The sequence below is a fragment of the Bos indicus x Bos taurus genome, chromosome 4 (assembly GCF_003369695.1).
Source record: "Bos indicus x Bos taurus breed Angus x Brahman F1 hybrid chromosome 4, Bos_hybrid_MaternalHap_v2.0, whole genome shotgun sequence".
NCBI lineage: Eukaryota > Metazoa > Chordata > Mammalia > Artiodactyla > Bovidae > Bos > Bos indicus x Bos taurus.
Window position 1 is genome coordinate 81,860,841 of NC_040079.1, and position 19,459 is coordinate 81,880,299.

The window sequence follows — 19,459 nt, forward strand, 5'->3', positions numbered from 1 at the left end:
CCAAGCTCTGGGAGTTGGTGATGGAGAGGGAAGCCTGGCGTGCTGCAGTCCATGGGATCACAAAGTTAGGACATGACTGAGTGACTGAACTGAACTGAACTGACAGCTACTATATGATCCAGCAATCTCACTCCTGGACATGTACCCAGAGAAAACTGTAATTCAAGAAGACACATCTATGCCAACCTTCAGTGCAGCACTATTTACAGTAGCCACGACAGGGAAGCAACCTAAATGTCTACTGACAGAGAAGGTATGGCACATATATTCAGTGGAATATTACTTGGCCATAAAAAGAACAAAATAATGCTATTTGTAGCACCATGAATGGACCTAGAGATTATTATACCAAGTGACATAACTCAGATAAAAACAAATATCATGTGATATCACGTATGTTGAATCTAAAAAAAATGGTACATACAAGCTTATTTACAAAAGAGAGAGACACAGATGTAGAAAACAATCTTATGGTTACCAGATAGCAAAGAGAGGGAGAGATACATTGGGAGATTGGGATTTACATATAAACACTGCTGTTGCTGCTAAGTCACTTCATTCATGTCCAACTCTGTGCAACCCCATAGACGGTAGCCCACCAGGCTCCCCCGTCCCTGGGATTCTCCAGGCAAGAACACTGGAGTGGGTTGCCATTTCCTTCTCCAATGCATCAAAGTGAGAAGTGAAAGTGAAGTCGCTCAGTGGTGTCTGACTCTTAGCGACCCCATGGACTGCAGCCCACCAGGCTCCTCTGTCCATGGGATTTTCCAGGCAAGAGTACTGGAGTGGGGTGCCATTGCCTTCTCCGACATATAAACACTATTATGTATAAAATAGATAACTAATAAGGACCTACTTTGGCCACCTCATGCGAAGAGTTGACTCATTGGAAAAGACTCTGATGCTGGGAGGGATTGGGGGCAGGAGGAGAAGGGGACGACAGAGGATGAGATGGCTGGATGGCATCACTGACTCGATGGACATGAGTCTGAGTGAACTCCGGGAGTTGATGATGGGCAGGGAGGCCTGGTGTGCTGCGATTCATGGGGTTGCAAAGAGTCGGACAGGACTGAGCAACTGACCTGAACTGAAGGACCTACTGTATAGCACAGGAACTCTACTCACTACTCTGTAATGACCTAAATGTAAAAAGGATCTAAAAAAGAGTGGATATAGGTATAAGCATACTTGATTCACTTTAGAGCAGAAATGAATACAACATTGTAAATTAACTATACTCCAATGAAAAGTAAAAAAACAATGGAAAATGATTGGATATTAACTTTAGGGAGGAATTGATGAGAGTTCCCTTCCAGGTAAAAGTTTTTCTTCAGGTTGTTCCTTCAACTGCAGCCCATCCCCAGTTGTTTTTCCTCCAAAATTCATTGCTCAGACGGAAGGTGACCAATGAACTGGGTGAACAGGCTTATTAGGATTAGCTAGACCAAACTGATTCACTTTCCTAAGAATTTAAACTAATTAAAAATAATATTCCAACTATTGGAATGGAATATGAGAAGCTATCATTTGGTTGAGGATCTATCCTGAGAAACCATTAATTAGTTATAAGATTCATAAAATTATTATAGATTTTGACTTGGAAATAAAATTAGGTAGGCTTGTAATTTTTAAGTCATATATAGGGTGGCCTCTTAAATTTACCAGCAGACATGCTACCTTTTTATTCAATATCTGAAGCCACAGATTTTTGTCTATTCTAAAACAGCAAAAATATTCAATATGAGTAAATACTTCTACTCAGTGAGGTTTGTATTCTTTTTTCCCTTCCCCTCATACACTGACACACTTCCTGCTCTATTAAATAAAGTGAGTTTCAGGGACACAGTGAAGGATTTGGGTGTGTCAGATCTGTATTTTTGGAAACTCACTATTTGGTATTCTGAACACTCCAGTTCTAATGAGTGGAGAGAGGGTGTTTCCCACCACCAAGCTGCTTTCTGAATGCCAACGGGTGTCCTACACTTCAACTCAATTCTGATACTACATACCTGGAAGTAGCACCAGATTCCACAGGCTATGGGGTCAGTTCTACCACACTGCATGACCACCAACTGGCCCCCATCTCCTCTCTCTCTCTCTCTCTCTCTCACACACACACACACTTCAGACATGAATCACAAGATGAATCACAAGCCCAGGTTATCATCTGTGCTTCTCACTGATTGGCCATAGATCAACAAGCAATTTCAATGACCCCTCCTTGGTTTGAGGTTAATTTGTTTTAGTGGTTCACAGAGCTCAGAGAAACTTTTTACTTATCCAGTTGTGAGTTGACTATAAAAGGATATGATTCAGAAATATTCAGATAAAAGAGATTCCCAGGACAAGGTATGGGAAAGGGCATGGAGCGTCCCTGCCCTCTTTGGGTGAGACACTGTCCCCAGATCTCCACGTATTCACCAACCTGAAAGCTCTTTGAACCTGTCCTTTTGAGTTTTTATTGAGGCTTTGTGACATGATTGATTAATACACTAGCCATTGATGGCTGAACTCAATCTCTAGTCCTATCCTCTCTCCTGATGTTGGAGGCTGAGGGGTGGAAGGAGGAAAGTGAAAGTTCCAGCCTTCTAATCAGCCTTCATAAACACATAAACAATAAAAAATTAAGGACATCATTAGAAAGACAAATTCCATTGAGATAAATTTTAACTGTTCGCCATCTCTGTCTCCTGGCAATCTTAGTGTCTTTTACATAAATCATGTTCAAGTGAGAGAATGTAATTTTAATAATAAATCACAGAATTGGATGTGTGTTAGCAATCTGGGGAAAAAAACAGTTTTCTCAAGTAGCAGCCAGAAGCATTCCCTCCAAACAGGACAGAGGAATCTTTGCTGGGAAATTTGAGTAGCCCCAGAGGAAAGCTCTAAATATGCCAACACCAGGATTTCCACTAGGAAATGTTCCAGCCAAATGTACAAGCCAGAGTTGAAGAGCCCCATCAGCTCTCAGAGCTTCCATTTGAGTTCTTAATGTACCACTCTTAAATATGGGCAAAAACATAAGCAAAAAAAACAGGTAGGAAAAAAAGAAAATGTGAGTTAAGCAGAGAGAAGAAAAAAATCATTAAAACAGCATAAATATCATTGGAGCAAAAAGAAGTTATTGCATTCATAAACTAAAATGAATGCTTTGAAAAAGTAACATTCAAAGACTAAAAGAGATATTTTTACAATTAAAAATATAAGAGCATAAATTAAAAATTGAAAATAAGACTTGGAATATAGTTAGCAACTCTCTGTTGTGTGTGTGTGCTTAGTCACTCAGTCATGTCTGACTCTTTGCGACCCCATGATCTTCCCGACCCAGGAATTGAACTGGGGTCTCCAGCATTGCAGGCAGATTCTTTACCAGTTGAGCTATCAGGGAAGCCCAGCAATTTTCTCGTAAATTAGGGTTCAAAATTGGAAATGGGCCAGGGGGAGCAGTTAAAGAGAGCTGAAAAAATTTTCCAAAAAGAAAAGTGCATAGAGAGGATAAGATCATGAATAAAACAATTTTCAAAAGATTAGCAAATCTAGAGAACATGAGTTCCCATTCAAAAGGGATTCACACTTAGACTGCCTAACATAATGGATGGAAACAGTCAATCAAAGTACATTCCTGTGAAATGAGAGGAGTATTGACAAGGGGGAAGTTAGGTTTCAAAGACAGGATCAAGAATTTGAATGATTTTAGTCATTTCTGAGCCTAAAAGACAGTGGAGAAATAACTTAATGATTTTGAAAGGCACTGATTTCCTATCTAGTATTCTATACATTGCCAAACTACTAAGTGCAAAGATGATAGAATAAGAGAATATTCACAATGCAAATTCTCAAAAAAAGTTCCACATGCAAAGCTTTATTAGGGATATGACAAAAGACATACTCCCACCCAAGTAGGAGGCAAAGAAATAAATACTTCCTTCAACCCAAACAGAAGATGGGATCCCGAAGAAAGGAGATCCTACAAAAGAGAGGTAAAGGGAATGAATATGAGAGTGAAGAGTGTCCAGGACCAGAGGTGGGCATGAGAGGAATCAGTTCAGATTGTAGCAGGTTGGAAGATCCCAGGAAAGTTATTGTTTAGTAAGAAGAGAAAAGAAGTTTATTGTATAACAGAAGGAGCAATTGGGGTTAAATTAGTGAAGAGTATATAAACGAATAAATAGAACTTGAAAGAGATAAAATATTAGCTCAAAGTTAAAATGTTGTACAAAAACAAAAAGTGATCAAAAGAGTCCGTCCACAATGCAGAAGACCTGGGTTTTATCCCTGGGTTGGGAAGATCCCCTAGAGAAGGTTTTGTAAATAGCAATCTCAAATACAGGTAGGAAAGGAGAAGGAAGTAAAAATAGAAGAATTTGGGAGTCTGTAACAAAACCAAATGCTGTGCCTTTTTCTATGGCTTGAATATATAGCAACAAAGCTATATCATAATTATAAATAGATGGCTTTAAAAATTAAATATATACATAAAGAAATAATGTAAGCCCCACTGGCCTAGCCAACCTAGGCAAAGCTTCACCTAGGTTATGGTGCTGTTAAGTATCCTTACCTAGCTAGAGTGAAGATACTAACAGCAGCTTTTGGACAAGCCTTAGGAGGGAAACAAACCTTACTGTTGCTTTAGCTTTATCATAATGGGATCATACTTCTTTTCCTTTTAAAATATGTTAAAGATACAGAAATTTTCTCCTACTACTGTAAATGCTACTCTCCTCTCTTTGCTTTCATATGACAGTGATATGTTTTCAATGATCATAGTGATTTGTGTACTTGAATAAGTCCTTTTGCTTAATTGCCTGATTCTGTTCATGATGCTTCTTTTTAAAATTAGACTAGTTTTCTCATTTGGGGGGAATTTTCATATTCTCTACAGTTCACTCTTTTGGGAGTATCAGAAAATTACAGTCTTCCTATTTTATTGTAGACATAGGCTTTGGAACATGACTAGACAGATTTAAATATTAGCTCTGCCGCTCAGTAACTGTGCAACACTGCTCAGATTATGTTGTCTTTCTGAGTTTCAGTTTCCTCATTCTAAAATGGAAATTATAATGCCTACACCGTAGGAGTTTTGCAAAGATAATAATTTGTATAGCATACTAAGTACTCAATAAATGATTACTATCAAATCCCTTATGATTATACAGTGGAAGTGAGAAATAGATTTAAGGGCCTATATCTGATAGATAGAGTGCCTGATGAACTATGGAATGAGGTTCGTGACATTGTAAAGGAGACAGGGATCAAGACCATTCCCATAGAAAAGAAATGCAAAAAAGCAAAATGGCTGTCTGGGGAGGCCTTACAAATAGCTGTGAAAAGAAGAGAAGCGAAAAGCAAAGGAGAAAAGGAAAGATATAAACATTGAATGCAGAGTTCCAAAGAATAGCAAGAAGAGATAAGAAAGCCTTCTTCAGCGATCAATGCAAAGAAATAGAGGAAAACAACAGAATGGGAAAGACTAGGGATCTCTGCAAGAAAATCAGAGATGCCAAAGGAACATTTCATGCAAAGATGAGCTCGATAAAGGACAGAAATGGTATGGACCTAACAGAAGCAGAAGATATTAAGAAGAGATGGCAAGAATACACAGAAGAACTGTACAAAAAAGATCTTCACGACCCAGATAATCACAATGGTGTGATCACTCACCTAGAGCCAGACATCCTGGAATGCGAAGTCAAGTGGGCCTTAGAAAGCATCACTATGAACAAAGCTAGTGGAGGTGATGGAATTCCGGTTGAGCTATTCCAAATCCTGAAAGATGATGCTGTGAAAGTGCTGCACTCAATATGCCAGCAAATTTGGAAAACTCAGCAGTGGCCACAGGACTGGAAAAGGTCCGTTTTCATTCCAATCCCAAAGAAAGGCAATGCCAAAGAATGCTCAAACTACTGCTCAATTGCACTCATCTCACATGCTAGTAAAGTAATGCTCAAAATTCTCCAAGCCAGGCTTCAGCTATATGTGAACCATGAACTTCCTGATGTTCAAGCTGGTTTTAGAAAAGGCAGAGGAACCAGAGATCAAATTGCCAACATCTGCTGGATCATTGAAAAAGCAAGAGAGTTCCAGAAAAACATCTCTTTCTGCTTTATTGACTATGCCAAATCCTTTGACTGTGTGGATCACAATAAACTGTGGAAAATTCTGAAAGATATGGGACTACCAGGCCACCTGATCTGCCTCTTGTGAAATTTGTATGCAGGTCAGGAAGCAACAGTTAGAACTGGACATGGAACAACAGACCGGTTCCAAATAGGAAAAGGAGTACGTCAAGGCTGTATATTGTCACCCTGTTTATTTAACTTCTATGCAGAGTGCATCATGAGAAATGCTGGACTGGAAGAAACACAAGCTGGAATCAAGATTGCTGGGAGAAATCTCAATAACCTCAGATATGCAGATGACACCACCCTTATGGCAGAAAGTGAAGAGGAACTCAAAAGCCTCTTGATGAAAGTGAAAGTGGAGAGTGAAAAAGTTGGCTTAAAGCTCAACATTCAGAAAACGAAGATCATGGCATCCAGTCCCACCACTTCATGGGAAATGGATGGGGAAACAGTGGAAACAGTGTCAGACTTTATTTTTCTGGGCTCCAAAATCAGTGCAGATGGTGACTGCAGCCATGAAATTAAAAGATGCTTACTCCTTGGAAGGAAAGTTATGATCAACCTAGATAGCATATTGAAAAGCAGAGACATTACTTTGCCAACAAAGGTTCATCTAGTCAAGGCTATGTTTTTTCCTGTGGTCATGTATGGATGTGAGAGTTGGACTGTGAAGAAGGCTGAGCACCAAAGAATTGATGCTCTGAACTGTGGTGTTGGAGAAGACTCTTGAGAGTCCCTTGGACTGCAAGGAGATCCAACCAGTCCATTCTGAAGGAGATCAGCCCTGGGATTTCTTTGGAAGGAATGATGCTAAAGCTGAAACTCCAGTACTTTGGCCACCTCATGTGAAGAGTTGACTCATTGGAAAAGACTCTGATGCTGGGAGGGATTGGGGGCAGGAGGAGAAGGGGACGACAGAGGATGAGATGGCTAGATGGCATCACTGACTTGATGGACATGAGTCTGGGTGAACTCCGGGAGTTGGTGATGGACAGGGAGGCCTGGCGTGCTGCAATTCATGGGGTCGCAAAGAGTCGGACACGACTGAACGACTGATCTGATCTGCTCTGATCTGATTGCTATTGCTTTAGGTTAGCTGGAAAAGGAAAACAAATATATCTTATTATATCCAAATTTTCTAAAAGATATTTCAAATTGATAGAGGTTGTGTTTTTTTTTTTTTTTGACATAAAATACAGTGGAATAGTATTTGGGGTGTCCTTATTGAACTGAAAACAGCCTATTTCCTATTTTCCACGGAACTCCTTTGGGGATGTTTTAGGACAGCCTGAGTGACATATTGGTGGTGTTAAAGGGTATAACGTATTAATTTTGAATTACATTAAATGTAATTTTCTTTAAACAGGGGACCTTCGCATCCCATGCCCTCTAGGTACACTCCTTGCATAAAGACAAAAATCTCCACAAAATATTGAGAGGTAGAAGTGGGGAAGGGTCCATTTTTATGGGATGATTACATCTTTTACCTGCGTAACTACATGTGAATGAAGAGAAAACTAAAGTTCCTTAAATCTAGATTTTGCTATTCAGGATAAATGATGCAAGCAGAAAGCTGAAGACCCTAAGCTGTCAGAAAAATCTACGTCTCATTAGTCATTTAAGAAATAAATCACAAATAGATCACAATAAAAAGGTTCTCGTCTCTGAGAGACTGCTGAGCATACACTTTGAGCATCTTCTCCATTAGCGAGAGCATCACTAATGAACAGGTTCTTGGTGCACTCAGTATAACAATGTAGTATTGATCATACACCCTTAAACTGAAGCTGTGGGGCTCCAGCAGAGGGCATGATTCACAAAGCCTACAGCAGGGGAAGTTTTCTCTGTTATATCTATTTATTCATTTGTCTATCTGTCTGTCTATCTATCTACCTTTCTATATACTTGTCTATCTATCTAATGATCTATTGTCTATCTCTCTATCTAGAGATGGATCTGAAATTTCTAGTTTGTTTCAACCTCAGCTCCCCTCCCTTTTGCAGTGAGCTCAGTCTGGTAGGTGGCAATGCAAGCAAATATAACATACTTCATGCTTCTTACCCTAGAAGATGGCAGTGAGAAACAGGAAGCTGGCTTTCCACAGAGAGATTAATTATTGAACAAAGTGTTTTAAAATATTTACTGAAAAATGATTCTTTTGTTAAATTGTTTTTCTTTAAAATACTTGGATATGTTTCTTCCTTTATGGATATGAGCTGCCTTATTGAGTCCAGAATGTGTAGGGGGGAAAATCATATTTTTTTAATGCCAAGTTAGCAACCTATCTTAGGAAGGAAAAGTGACTGCAGTGAGAAAGCACCCAGAGCTTGATAAGAGTTCTTAATAATGAATTCTAAACACCACACACACACACACAGACACACACCCAATCACTGAATAATAATAAGCTTTGCTTCTCAGGCAAGTATCTTAAAATATGTATGTTGAATTTTTAAAATATTCCTGATGTCAAAATATTCAAGGAATGTGAGGAAACTGGAGAAGGCATGGAGGGACCAATGTCCATGAGCAGGATTTCTTTATCTCCTTAAAATCTCCTGATCTCAGAGCAGTTTCCATACAAATGTCCCTCTGTGGGTGAGGTCAGCCCACCCCCTCCCCCCCACCCAACATCCAGGTTCAAGTGAGGCTAAATGTCATGATGACTGGAAGAAAAATGTCCCTGTTAGCTCTCTCTCACTTTCTGATTCAAGAGCCCACCTTTTGGTTTTGATGTTTCTGAAAAAGATGGGTTTGAGTTTTTGGCTTTACCTTGTATTTGGCCCTTAGCCCTGAATCAGCCCTGAATACAATCCTGTTGTATTAATACATAGGGGGCTGCAGATATTAGCTCAGGTTGGATAACATATAACATATTGAAGGCAAATAATACTTCTAATAGTGACTTTTGATAAAGCTATTAATGATAATGATGAAAAACAACACTGTGCAAATAGAAAAAGGAACAAAAATATAGGAAAAATAAATGAATAGAAAGGTCAATAGTCTAGATATATTTCAACTGAGGTCCTAGATCTTTATTTTAAAAAAAATCCATCTCAACTAATTTGGGGTTGCACCTCACAGGCCTGTAACTCTTGCACTTGCCCAGCTTTAAGACTGAAGAAAGAGCTCAGAGTTTGTAATAGAGATGTCTGTTACATCTACCTTTAGGGCAGCAGTCCCCATCCTTTCTGGCACCAGGGACTGGTTTTGGAGAAGACAATTTTTCCGTGGAAGCGGGTGGGGGGATGGTCTCAAGATGATTCAAGCACACTATATTTAGTGTGTACTTTGTTTCTCTTATTATTGTATCAGTTCCACCGCAGATCATCAGGCATTAGATCCTAGAGGTTGGGGACCTCTGGTTTAAGGGATGGGGAGCTCATAAGTCTGAAACAGGGTCCTAGAGCTACATCCCACCATGTGCAACACAGGTCATTGTGGCAGTGTTCTTTCCTGCAGGGGCAAGGGGAAGAGGGCAATGCCCATTTTAGGGGAGCTTAAGTCAGGAGGGCCCGTTAGGGAAAGCAGCAGTTTGAAAAGTCCATTCTAAAGATCAGTCCTGTGTGTTCTTTGAAAGGACTGATGCTAAAGCTGAAACTCTAATACTTTGGCCGCCACATGCGAAGAGTTGACTCTTTGGAAAAGACCCTGATGCTGGGAGGGATTAGGGGCAGGAGGAGAAGGGGACGACAGAGGATGAGATGGCTGGATGGCATCACCAACTCGATGCACATGAGTTTGGGTGAACTCCAGGAGTTGGTGATGGACAGGGAGGCCTGGCGTGTTGTGATTCATGGGGTTGCAAAGAGTCGGACACCACTGAGTGACTGAACTGAACTGAACTGAACTGAACCACCTGTTTGAAAAGGACAGTTGCTAGCTGGAGCCTGAGGCAAGCATGTGGAAGGTCAGTCTCGTGAGTAAGGTATAGGGGAAGCAGGCACTCGTCAAACGGGATACAGAGAGCAAGAGAACAGCTGTCTTGTGTGACCTGACCACAGTTATGTATCTGAATGTAGCTAGGTCCTGGGATTTTACTTTTACCTTGGGAGCAGATAGCCTTCACTTTCCATTTTATGAGAGTACCAAACAATTGCAGAGGCAATGGCTCAGCATTCCTTTGAAGAGTGTACTAAGGAGAAATTTTAAGCTCTGCTAAAAGTCTCCTGCACCATCATTAAAAGCCAGCATTAAAATGCAGGCACCAACAGCATGTTTACACCAGGCTCAAACATTTTTTCTCATTCCTTTAAAAGAACATCAAGGACTTCCCTGGTGGTACAGTGGAAAAGAATCTGCCTGACAATGCAGGGAACATGGTCTCTGCTTGTTTACTTAGCCTACCCTCAGCTGGTCCCAGATTTTCTCAGAGCTGTTCTGTGGTCTAAGGCTCTCTTCCTTCCCCAGCCTTCCTTTTCTTCTCTGTCTTCATGGTTGTCACCCTTCCATCCCAAGCTGAAGGCTTTCCCTGTCTGCTTCTCCTCCCTATTACCTTATCCTTCACAGGAAACACCCCAAATCCCTGGCACATCCAGTCTTGCCCAAGGGTCTACACCAGATATCTTCTTCTTGGAAGACCCAAAGTGATACAAATTGTACACAGTGTGCTGTGAGGGCACAGGTGGAGAGATGTGATTTGGAGTTGGCAAGTGAGACCTCATCCTGAGTGAAGTGCCAGGCAAAGAAGATATGAAAGTGAAAGTGTTAGTCGCTCAGTTGTGTCCAAGTCTTTGCGACCCCATGAACTGTAGCACCCACCAGACTCCTCTGTCCATGGCATTTTTCTAGGCAAGAATACTGGAGTGGGTTGCCATTTCTTTCTCCAAGGGATCTTCCCCACCCAGGGATCGAACTTGGGTCTCCTGCATTGCAGGCAGATTCTCTACCATGTGAGCCACCACAGTCCTTGCAGTCAAGTGGCAGCCCAACTGCTGATGATTTCATGAGTGGCAACCCAGGAAAATGTCCCCATGGAGAGGACTGTCCTTGCTGGTATGATGATTAAGGTATTTTAAATGACTGTTTAGTACTAAATTAAACTGAGGCCTTATAGAAGGACAGTGGTAAATTGAGGGCAGTTAACAAATAATTAAAGTGTGACAGCTGGGGGACTGTTAGGGTAGTCTACATAGAGGCCTTTGTTTCTTGCTTTGGAAGGGCAGATGCAGGAGAGTTGACCCAGATTTTGTATTTAGAACTGCAGAGCTCTAGAGATGTTTAAAAGTGCAGCAGAGACAGTACTGATACCCTAAGGTCAGAGCAGTGGTTGGGAAAAGCTGAACCCTGGAAATGCTGACCGAGATGGCCTTAATGCTCCTCTCACCTTAATTAAACTTTAGATAGACTTCTTCCTGTCTCTAAGCTCCTGAACTCTCTTTCTTAGGAACATTCACTTTGGAAAATGTGTAATTATACATTTTTTGCCCTTTTCAGATGTAAATCCTTTTAAAAACCTCTTGACTGATTTACAATTCAGGAAGGTCTTTCTGGGATGACCTGGGAGCCATCTTTTTCAAATGTAATCATCAGGAAAGCTAGTACATCATTCCCCAGGCTCTGTGGGAGGGTAGGAACCTAAGCTCCATAGGCACCAATTATACAGATGGCCTAATAACAGAGAAAAACAGATGTGAACTCAGGAATACCTCAACGTGCTAGACACATCCTACTGGTCAACCTGTGCCCCTGACATCCTCCAGCATGCATCCATAGCTCACCCTAGAGCTTGAAAACCCTCTTACCATTTGTTTCCATACAGCTTATGTTAGACCGAGTTCTGATCCCTCTTCTCTATTTCAATAGGCCTGAACAAAGTCTTCTTGTGCAACTTTTTGTTTTAACAACATCCCTGAGAAGAGTAGCTCTTCAGGTCCCTCTGACCTTGGGGACTGGCCGAGGGGAGGAGGCTGCCCCCCTTATTAAGGAGCTAACACTTCTCCTGTAGGAAACGGCTGCAAGACAACAGCTGTCCTGCTCCAGAGTTGCTCTCTTCCACTTCTGGCTACAAGGGTGCTGATTATGATTAAATTCTAGCACCATCTAATGAGAGACATGGTGAACTTGACAAGGAAGGAACGAGATTATGTACTGAGGAAGCTTTCAGTGGTAGCCAAGGGAATACCTGTAGGGCGAGGTTTTGAGGGTGTTTAATCAAGGGGGCCAGGATTAAGAACTGAACGAAAGCAATATATTGACTTGGCAGCATTTTCCTGGAATGTTTGACTTTACACCTGGGTAAGGGCCCCAGAAAAGGAACACTCACTGCTAAAAGTAACTCATAGAAGTTAAGAATAAGATGATTCATGCTGAACAAAGTGCAAATGCCTCTGTTGTCTGACAGGTTGTAGAGGAAGAAGATGATGACTCAGGAATGTGGGCCTGATGAAATTTTTATGACATCCGAAGGCCCAATAGAGAATCCCAATAGGGGAATGCAGCATTCAGCAGGGCAGTCAGGAATGCATTGGTAGGGGTACAAGCATCCAAGAGAAGTTCAGTGACAGCTCATCCCAGAGCAACAGGGCAGAAACAAGGAGGAGTGCTCACAGAGCTGGTCTGATCAGTATCCATGAGGATGACAAGCCCTGAAGTAATTGAGTCTAGGTGGCAATGCTTAACTGCCAGAAACAAGGGGTCCATAGGACTGGAGTCATAGACAAAAGGGGCTGGACCTTCAGGGAGTTATGGAGATTGCTAGTAAAACATGACACCAACACACGCCAAATAGATAGCCCTGAAGTGTGCTGTTTGACATCTATGATCAGAAGCAGGCTAGAAGGGAACAGGAAGCTGAGGGCTATTGTCTCAATAAAAACTCACAATTCTCTGCTCAGTTCTCAAACCTAAAACAATCCTGAGATCCAGAACTTTCTGACCGAAGAGATGACCATGTGCACAGGAGGAACAAGTCTGTACCACCACAGCAGGTGTACACTGTTCTGAGTCCCCTAATCCTTCCCCAAAGAGACTTACAGTCATTTACTCATGTGATTTAATGTACTGGAGAGAGGGAAATAACCAGAGAACTATAAGACACAGAATCTGAGTTGACTCCGTGTATCATCATGGTCCTCCAGTAACAGTGAGAACCACAGGAGTCATGGAATGAATGGAATCCTGCTAAAGTCTGGCTCAGAGTGGATCCACTGTGACAACAGACATAACTGGCTGTCATTTCTCTGTCTCCAAATATACAATTGAGTTGCCAGTTAGAGGCTGGAGTGTTCTTCATTTTGAATCCTTGATTTTATTGGAAAGACCAAGTGGAAGACTCCAACATTATTTCCTTCTCCCTCCTCCCAGCCAAGATAGTAAATCAAAGCATCCCTGGAGAATAGGAAGAGATAGTGGAAATTAGCATCACATTAGAGAGCCTGGCCCTAACTTCTTTATTCTGGCCCTCAGAGAAAATGAATGGATTGTGGAGAATGACTGTAGCCTATGTAAGCTGAGGCAAGTAACAGCTCTGGTCATGGTTGCTATGCTACATGTGGTATTGTTGATAAATGCTGACCAATAAGGATTCAGGTGCATGGTACACAGACATGGGTTTTGCAGGTGTACTTTAAAAAACATTTGTTTGTTTTGATCAGAAAAGATCAGGGAAAAGCTGCATTTGTGTGGAATAGACAAAAATATGTACTTATAGTTTTTCCCCAGGATTACATTAACTCTCCCACTTCTCTGTCATAATATATTCAAAAGGAATCTAAATCATTTGGACATGTCACAGATTATCGCATTATTGGATTGATGCCATTACATTGATGAAACACTGGTAGCTAGTACATTGGAGACTTTGTTAAGACACATTTTAAAGAACAGCTGTTTCTGTCAAGCATTTAGTGGTCTAGTGGTCAGGGGTATTTGTAATATCTCCTGAAGGGTAAAAGACAAAATTACTAATTCCTACAGGCATGAGTCTCAGTGAGCTCCGGGAGTTGGTGATGGACAGGGAGGCCTGGCGTGCTGCGATTCATGGGGTCGCAAAGAGTCGGACATGACTGAGTGACTGATCTGATCTGATCTGATAGTAGAGAAGAAACCACGACACATGGTAGGACTCTGGTGGTTTGGCTAGAAAACATTGTGCACATAGAAATATTGTTACAGCCCTTAAGTCCAATGATATGGGAGGCTTCCAGTTTTGAATAAAGTCCCAGAGTAGAAAAGGGTTCTGAAGCTGCCGCGGGCTGTGGTACTAGTGGTCCTACTACTTGGGCCATATCATCTAACAGGTTCTGTATTGTTAGAAGTGCCAGTGGTGAGAAAAGATGGAATCCAAGTTTACAGCAAACCCTAGTGAGAGAATCCTAATGCCTACTACTGGGCTTCTGGAACAAGACCATGTCATCTGCAGTGGAGAATTCCACTTCATTAGAGAGTCATCTTCTGGCATGATACTTGGCCAAGGGGCACCAAGTGGTAATTGCCCACAATGAGCTGAGTTATTTTAGACCCCCAACATCATAGAGCAGAAAGCTCAGCAGTGTCCATCTTAAGTCAGAAAAGATGCATTTGAGATTGAAATTAAGAGTATGGGCAAGCTGCATGAGCAGGTGGCCCAGACTCTATGTCATTCACTAGTGCCCCATTGTAGATGAATTTTCTATGAGCAATTGAAAAAAGGAGGAAAAGGCCTAAGTTTGATTTCTGAATGGGTGGGTTCAGTATAGGTGTGCAAACTGAATCTGGATAAACGTGGGGATGGCAGTGTTTCTTGATAATAGTGGAGACAGAAAAGTCTTTCCAGTGGGTGGAAGAGCAAATGGGGAATATGATCACACACTCTTTGTAGAAGTAGAACTGACCTTAAGGGAGAATACATGTTTATTTCTGTACATTTGCTAATGGCCTAGCAGAATGGTCAGGGGTATGAAAGGAAAAGACCAGGAGATCAGAGACGAGAAGGTCTGGGATTGCTGCGGATGGATACGTGGGAGTTGGATGCTGCAAGTGTAATGTTTGAATATGTTAATGCCTAACAGAAAGCATCCACCAAAGAGGCACTGAACGAGGAAGTAGACAAAGTGACATGGCCAACTGACATTGGTCCCATTGTCAGTGACCATCCAGACTGGCTTTTATGGAATGGAAGAGCCACAGAGCCCACACTGGTACTTCTTGATCATGAGCAGGGATTAAATAATGTTTATGCTCACTGCTTTGTCTTTTAATTGTCCCATTTTAATTTAATGTCTTTTAATTTGTCTTTCTATTGTGCTTAAAATCCAGAAACCAAGAATTATAATAATTATACAAACAAGTCATGAGGTTTACAAGAAAATTACCAATACCAAAATTATGTAGCAAGATAGGATTTGACCAGAAACACAGTAAATTGCACAGAGAGGAGGTTCTTACTTTATTAATTATACCTATTTAGATTCAGATATTGAGTAAGACTTTGCATAAAAATCTTCTAAAATGTGGCTAATAATAGTGATTTTGGGAGGGGGGTTTACATAAAATGGGAGCAAGTGAATCAGCAGAAAGGTTTTATTTAAAATGCAATTGTATTCTCAATTTTGTTACATCTGAGGGGAACCTTGTGGATTATATATCATTCAACCCTTTAGTCAGGGAAAATAAGGCTTTGAGAAAGGATACAGTATCATGGCACCAATTAGTGATAAAACTATGGTTAAAATCCAGCTATTCTGAGAGTCCAGTGTTTTTCCACTAAGTCATATAGTCTCCTGTATTTAGAATAATGTTATTTGAAAATATTGTGGTTATGTACATGAAATTCATATTCCTTGAAATAACTGCTCTCTTAATCTGTCTTAATGAAGGCCCTGAATAAGTCCTGCATTTGTTTCATTCAAAAGAAGAATTGAAAATGCAGCTTGAGAAAATGGTGATAATTGTACAAAAAGTGATGACAGGTTGAAAATTCTCCAAATTATGAACTTATCCCAGCTATTTTCATACATATTTAATGCTAAATATTTTCTGCAAAATGTAAGTAACCTGTTCTACCCCTAAATACTCTTTTTTGATGATCATGTACCATCTTGAGATTGTAGATTTTTCTATCCTAAACTTAATATTTCATTTAAAATTTTAATTTGCTTTTGGTCAGTTTAATGACGCAGTAGCTCACTTTCAGGATTATTTCCATTTCAGATTCTCAACTTCAGATTATTTCTGGAGCACTAGCCAATCAGCATTTCACATTGATTTTTTTTTAAACATTGTTTTTTCTTTCTCAGATTCCTCATCAATGCAAGTATTTTCATCACTGAGGTGATAATTTGGAGATCATAGGGTGACAAAAGTTTGCCTGAGAATAATTTTCTCCTTCTCTATTACAAATTCAATAGTTTTGTAAAAGATTTTTTTATTATGCAAAACATATTTCATGTAAGAGTGAGCATTTGTAAGAAAAAAGGCCTACTTGTCTAAGATTTGACTGAGTGCTCGAACCAGAGAGTAAGAAGATTTAAATGATTTCCTCCTTCTCCTAGTCTTTAAAATACTGACACTCATGAAAGTCTTTTACTGTTATAGCAACACCATCCTGGCCTCAAAGTCCTTTCTTCCCTTTTTGCTTTCCGCACCACAATTTCTGACAAGCCACCCACTCACTCCTAACCCTCCTCATTTTAAAGTCTGAGAGGGATGTAGTTCTCTATCACGGTTTCTCCTTTCAGTCCACCTGGTATTTATCTGTTCTCTTTCCAGAGAAAAGGAAAGCGTGTCTGTGTTCACGTGTTTCTGTGTGTGTATGTGTGCCTGTGTGTGCCTGCACATGGCTGTGTGCACGTATCTCTGTGTCTATGTATTTCTGTATGTGCGTTTCTGTGTGTCTCTGTGTGCCTGTGTCTGTCTGTATGTCTTTTGCAGGTGTGTCTCTGTAGGTATCTGTGTCTCTCTATATATGCATTTGTATGTATATCTGTGTGCAAGTGTGTGACTTTGTATATCATATCTTTGTGTGTCTGTGTATATATATGTGCATGTGTGTGTCTCTGTGTGTGTTTCTGTGTGTGTGTGTGTGTGTGTAGGAATTGAGGGGAGTGAGAAGTAAGTAGGTAACCTAAATGGCCTTAACATTTCATCCATCTCCACCAAGCTTTAGACAGGCTTCTTCTGTCTCTAACTTCCCTTGTGGCTCAGAAGGTAAAGTGTCTGCCTGCAATGCGGGATACCTGGATTTGATCCCTGTGTCAGGAAGATCCCCTGGAGAAGGAAATGGCAACCCACTCCACTACTCTTGCCTGGAAAATTCCATTGACGGAGAAGCCTGGTAAGCTACAGTCCATGGGGTCACCAAGAGTCAGACACGACTGAGCGACTTCACTTTCACTTTTCTGTCTCTAGGCCCCTGACTTCCCTTTCCTTAGAGCTTACTTTAATTTTAATTTCTTAATATAATCTTGATATATAAAAATACATATTTAATAAATAAGATTCAATGAGTTTGGACATATACAAATATGGGAACCATCACCAAAATCAAGGTAATAAACATAACTCATTGCCTCCAAAATTTCCTCATGTCTCCCTTTTTAGGAGATAAGAATACCTAACATGAGCTTTACCTACTCATATTTTCAAGTGCACAATTCAGTATCATTAACCATAGGTACTACACTGTACAGCAGATTTCTAGAATTTATTCATCTTGTACAACTGAAACTTTATACCAATAGAAAAACAATTCCCTGTGCAAGTGGGGGAACCAGACAAAAAGCATTTGCCATAGTTCAAGTGTGAAAGAGAATCTGAAAAACAACAGGATGAGTTTTTTTCAACGACCTGATTTTGAGGGAAAGGTAATAAGAAAAGATGCTGTCAAGGATGTTGTCCATTTTCGTGGTATGATTTGGCAATAGGAACCACTGCGAAGTTTCAGAAGGGACATGTTACAGTCAGATACAGATTTTAGATAGGTCCCAGGTGACTGTGCAGGGATCCATTTGAAGGAGAGGAGGTGGAAAACCATAAAGAGGCCACGATGGGAATCCAAATAAGAGGTGATAGGGTGTAATGAGGCATAACTGAATTAAATACTCTAGGCAGCAATAATTCATTTAGTTTGCAAGTCAACTATTAAAAAGAAATAATTCAGTAGTGTATGACTTTCCTTTAAATATCCATAGCAGATGTGAGTAGTCCCTTTACAGGAATATTGGAACCACTCAAAAGCTCTAATCAATTGACAATAATAACTTCTTGAATTTCAGAGGTAGAACAGAAAATTAAATTCTTCAGTTCAAGAGAATAAAACTGGCCCCCACATAGGAAAATTTTCTTCATTGAAAGCAGAAATGTCATCTGAACCTCATGAGGTCAGTTTGAGCTTGATAAAGTATTACACAGGGAATGAAGGAAAATTGGTCAATTTTGAAAATAATCAGTTATTATCTCTGGTTCAGCTATATTTTTTTAAAAAACTTTTATGTGCAATTTTGTACTTTTTGAATAAAATGGTAATCTTTTATTTTTGAAACATTCTTTGAAGTATAGAGACTAAAATATGTTTAGAAATATATTATTTGCAGAATTTTCAGTTGGTAAATAAAAGGCAGAATCAGATGTTGCCCTGCTGGAATTGTAATACTTATTTTAGAAGCATCATTATTACCAAATCAGAATTTGTGGCAGCTCATGCAGTCTGATTCTGATACCAATCAGAGATATCAATCTCTTTCCAGCTCTTCTTTACAGGTGTAAGCTATGCTTGGGAAATAGTTTCTCAGTATTTTTGAAATAAGCAATGTGTTTTCACAATACTTGTTTACAATATTCCCTTAGCCTTAACACTTAGTCTCTCAGTTCAACTAGCAAATTCTATTCCCCTTCTAAGACTTTACTCATGGGCCCCTAAAATTTCTCTTATTTTCCTAGGAAGAATTATTCTATCTTAGTTAATTTTTTACACGTTTCTTTTCCCCAATTCAAACGTCTTTCGTTTTTACTTCCCTCCTTAACAATTATACCTTCTAAGGTCTGGCATTTCAAGTCAACTTGCCTGAGACCTGCACTCCCTTGCATGTCTGTCTTTTTTGTCTAATTCATGTAGTTAAAATATACAGTGTCTATTCTCTTACAAATAAGCCAAGGCTGAGGAAAGCTGTATGGCAAGGAAGTTTGGTGTCACTGTGGGTTGTCACTAAGCTCAAAAGGGCCCTCAATATAATACTGGTTCCTTCTCTCCCTGCCTACTTCCTCTATCACTCATTTCCAGGACTATAATAAACCTCATTCAATCTTCAAACATTTAACCTCTATTCATTTCCTCTTCACTCTTGAGCAAATAACCTCATATCTCACTGAGAAAAACACAGCCACCAGGAGGAAACATCACCACTTCCTATCAAACT